Source organism: Neolamprologus brichardi, chromosome 2, assembly GCF_056152115.1.
Source record: "Neolamprologus brichardi isolate AB-2024 chromosome 2, ASM5615211v1, whole genome shotgun sequence".
NCBI lineage: Eukaryota > Metazoa > Chordata > Actinopteri > Cichliformes > Cichlidae > Neolamprologus > Neolamprologus brichardi.
The window spans coordinates 4,111,945-4,116,953 of record NC_142105.1 but is presented as its reverse complement, the minus strand read 5'-3'; the positions used below and the strand labels follow the sequence as shown (position 1 = coordinate 4,116,953).

The window sequence follows — 5,009 nt, the reverse complement described above, 5'->3', positions numbered from 1 at the left end:
TATTGTTATTTTTAAAGCCGAGGAGAACTCACACTTTCAAATCTGCTATAAACAGGTGTTTTTCTACACTTTCAATTCCAGGTGCAACTGCACACAAAATCTCATGATGGCATGTTATCAGCCAAGGGCAAAATGCCAACCTTCTCACACTCTGCCTGTCTCAGAGACAAGCTGTGGAATTGTTGAGGTGCACCAGAGTGGAGGCCAATATCACACAGCCACGACAAGAGAGAAAATGCCTCCTGACATACCTGGCTATTCAAGTATTTCCTGTCCCGTATCCTAAACATCTGAAATCTAAAAACATACTTTCCAGCTAAATGAATGAAGCTCGCAGAGGGGATACTGATCACAGCAGGAAAAAAAGTGAAAAGACAATGAAGCTTTTTATAAAACATTGTGTTAGTTAATCACTGAAGTGTGTTTTCCCATGTACTTTCATAATGTTTGTGTGTCATACTTTCCTTTCAGTTGTTAGATTGGGAACCTGAGCGTTTTACAAAGTTTGAAAAACGAATGTCTCATTAGTAAAATCTTGCACGATTCAAGATTCATTCAAGATTGCCAGACTCATTCCACATCTCATGAGAAGCAATTTTATGAACAACTACCCAGCCAAAATTTAATAGCCTACATTATCTGACAAATGATGCAGTAGTAAATGTGCGTGTACGTGTCTGTACATTTCTGGAGATTTATCTTGATTACGATAATAACTACATCCATTACGTTCATTGCTAAGTATTCAGTAATAAACAACATTTTATTTTTATTGACTTGAGCTTCTATTTTATTCTATTGACCTGATTCTGTAAGGGGAAAAAAATCTATAATTATTAGATATTACGGAGCCCCGCAGGGGACATGGGAGAAAAAAAAATTAAGACGGACTTTTGCGAGATCTCACAAAACAAACTCAGGATCTCGCAAAAGTTGAATTCCAACAATGACGGCAGCTACTTAGTTGTAATTTTACTCTTTCTGGGTCACAAAATACACTTTTAAGATAGGCGTGAATGTAGTTGTGTAAACGTCAGATACCTGCTCGGTTTACAAGACATCACATATTTGCAAAAGTGCTCCGACGTTTTCGGAGATCTGACACCCACTAGGTCGAAGCTAACGGGAGGTTGAGATCTACTACAGCCGGGAGGAACACCGCTTTCCCGGCACATCGTGCCTCAACCTCCCGGTCGGCTTCGAGCTGGCGGCCTTCGAAGAATGCGGCTAAAACTTTCCCGAGTTTGTTTTGCAAGATCTCGCAAAAGTCCGTCTTAATTTTTTTTTTCTCCCATGACCCCTGCGGGGCTCCGTAAGATATCATCTTTCAAGAATATGTATGTCTTGGAAAATGTCTTTGTTTACATCAAAGTGATGTAATGACAGACTCTCTTCATCACTAGCAATTAAAAGGATTTGATTTCATTATACAATAACAGTGCACAATTATTTTATAATGACTGTAAATCATTTAAAAATATAAAAACAGAATGTTTCCCAGAATTTTCAGAAATTTCAAACATACTTTTCTATTTTGGTTTTACGGAGTATTTTCAGGTGAAAAATCAATTTAATCAATTTTCGAATAAGACTGTAACATCACAGGACAATTGAAGCCCTGTGAATACTTTCTGGATGCACTGAACATATAGTAAGAATCACCAGAATTGCAGCCAGATTATTGGAATCAGCAGAATGAGAGATCCATAGAGATCTATAGAAATGACTCCTATGCAAAGACATCATCCTGCTCATCGTTTTCATCTGCTCTCATCATGACAAACCTGGCTGGTGTTGAGTGGCTGAGCACGTTCCAGTAAGTAAGGGCAATCTGAGACACTGGGGCCAGGACTGATTTTAGCTGACACTTGTAGTCCAGTAATTCTGCATCATCTTTCCTGTAGCTAATCTCTTTGTCACCTTTAATGCTGAAGCGGCCAGATTTTTCCATATTCTGCATGGCTGGTAACTCAATTAACTTGCTCCTTATCAATCCACGAACTCCTTCTAAATGCATTTTATCATTTAGATGAGCAAAGCACATCACAATTTGATCATTTTAATTCAATAGTTTACATGTATCAGAAGGAAAAATCCCTGTGGTTCATTCAGCTACTGTGAAGGTGCTGTTACATTACAGCTGAATTAATTCATACATATAACTACATCATCAGAAACATGCTCTTAGATATTTTGGAAGACTCCAAACTCGACTCCAAGCAGCATATTTCATGCCATGTAGGAAACATCAAGTCAACATTCAAGCAAATCCTCCTTTTCCCAAGCTGGAATTTCAATGCGTCTGAATACTTTGCTACACCACAGTGAGGTATAATTGAGTCTACCTGTCAGTTCTGATGCCAGTGCATGACTATCATACAGAACCAGAATCAGAAACCATGCTGCAGTTTTCAGTTTGAGACAGGAATGTTTAAAATCACAACATGGCATCTCAACCATGAGTAGATTTACACAAAGCACCAACATGTGACTTGAGCATTGTGTTCACTCTTGAATCACAATCTCTCTATTTCTTTGGCTCTCGGAGGAGGCGGACGCACTTTTTCTCCTCTCCCTTTTTTTGTATTACTTTCCCTGGAACACACTCTCACAGTCTGTTTCTAAAACCTAAAGAGAATTATGGATTTGATCAACTGGTCTCTGAATGTTATTGACACCCTTTTCTCAATGAGAAGTCTGGGCTAGGGAGAGCCTGAGTGCCCTGGAGGGACTTTACCTGCCGGATACACGATGGACGGGTGGCAGACATAGAGGATCGTGTGCCTGGCGGGACTGTCGATCGAGGACGCTGAAGATATCTACCTATTTGGAATCATGATAACAGGGTTCTTGCTAATCGGAGCTGGCTTGGCCCTGGCTTATCAGAGAATTAAGAAAGCAGAACCGGCTGTTCAAACACCCCCAAGGCTGCCCGCTGGGATTGAAACGATGGGACGAGGTGCGACTTCTCAGAATGGGCTCACTGAATGCAGCATGGTTAAGAGCTTGGAGGCGCTAACGGCTGCAGTGAAGGCTCAGAATAACACCTCTGAGCGTATATTGGATTACATCAGGGAAGAATCCACTCGGAACAACACCTCTGGGCGGAAGCTGGATTACATCGCGGATCAGTTGGCTGCAGTTGTGAGGTCTCAGAATCTGCTCTGTGAGCAAAAGAGTGAAAAGACCACGGAATTGAAGGTAAATAACATCATGGAGAAACTCGCAGCAATCCAACGGGAGATTGAGAGACCAGCGTCGGTGTCGGAGTGTTAAAAACAGCATGAAATTCTCATGAGTTGTTTGTAAAGGAAAAATCACCATTATAATGCGGCTACCCCTTTGGCGCCAGCTGTGGGCTCAAGGCCGGAGCTGAACAAAAACTCTGATAACGACTGTGTTGAGTCTGTTCCTTCCCATTCCCTACAAGGCCACCTGGGTTGGCTGGAAGACTGTTTACTTAGCCTGGCAGGGTGAAGGACACTGTCTCAGCTGAACTATGGACACTCACACACATACATATACTGATACTGATAAGCACTCACCGACGCATCACCCTCCCTACCCCGGATCCAACGCCACCTCCAACGCTTACCTCCCCTCTGATGTGGACATCGGGTCAGTTGGAGGCGCAGTCGAAAGATTGCAGCGGTCCCAGATCAGATGTACAGACTGGAACTCTTCCCCATGTTGCTGTCTGTGTTTATCGTGCTATGGTGTGTTGATATCTGTGCATTCCTGTATTATCCTTCTGTGTTACACATTTCGATGTTTTTTTTCCTCGCTACCTAGCCTGACCTGTCTCCCCAATGTGATGTTTGTGTATTGTATGTACGGTCGGCAAGGTCTGTCATCTCGGTTGTGGGCAAAAGACCTGCAACTGACAAATAAAGGCTATCTCATCTCATCTCATCTCATCTCAATGAAAATATAACGATTCTATCACGTACACATTTTGAAAGGAAAATAACCAATACTATGCTTAGTCATCTATATATAAGTACTGGGTCACCTACACATTTCACCTACAGGAACCACTCTGCCATGGAAACCCATGCCATGAAGCTCCGGATGCACAGCTTTTGTGCTGATGTTAATATCAGAGGAGATTTAGATGCTGTTCTTGAGTCAGAAGTGTTGTCAACATTTACACAATAAATTTTCGCACCTCAGAGCTTGGCATTCAGTCTGTAACCTTACATGGTCTGCAACTTTGTGACTGAGCTGTTGTGGATCATTTAATTTCAGCAACTGACTTGCTGCGTTGGTGGTAGTTGTGGGTGGATCCAAATATCGATGGTATCGATACCAAGCCGGCATTGGTATCGGATCAATACTAGCCTGGCGAGATCGATTCTTTACTTTAAGTTCCGCCCTTGTTTGCAATGCTGTGGTTTCAGCAAAGACGAAACAGCCAGGTTCACCGGACTCGCTGCTCCTGTGTCATCGCAGAGCAGGCACACTTTGCTCCCCCTTCTTGTATTTAGATGTTGCGCCGTCATGTGACATGATTTAGAGGCTTTGGGGGTCGTTAAGTTGTTTACATATTATTTATATTTTCACCAGTTGTTGTTTTTGTTGTTGAATTTTAATTGTAATTTTTGTATTATAGTTTCTAAACAGAGCTTGTTTGTTTTAATTTGTTTACTGGTTTGAGTGCACTTTTTATTTAAGATTTTTCTAAAAAAAAACTTTTGATAATATTCATTTTCTATAAGCATTTTCTATTTAATTATAAATTCTGTATAATTATGTCCTGGGTTTTAACTATTTAATAATAAAAAAGAAAACAACACAAAAAACACTTAAGGTCATGAAAATTAATTGAGATTTAGCAATGACGCATCCAACTTATTTATCGAAAAGTATCGGTATCGGTATAAGTATCGGTATCGGTATAAGTATCGGCGATACTGGCCCATATTTACTTGGTATCAGATCGATACTAAAATATGCTGTATCACACACCACTAGTTGGTTGCATCCAACTAAAGTACCACATTCGAATT

General features: G+C 40.9%; 1 pseudogene; it reads left to right on the top strand.

Annotated features, from left to right (window-relative positions):
* Nucleotides 1-2,583: 2,583 nt before the first annotated feature.
* LOC148106054 (uncharacterized) lies at nucleotides 2,584-3,276 on the top strand (annotated as a pseudogene).
* The last annotated feature ends 1,733 nt before the right edge of the window (nucleotides 3,277-5,009 follow it).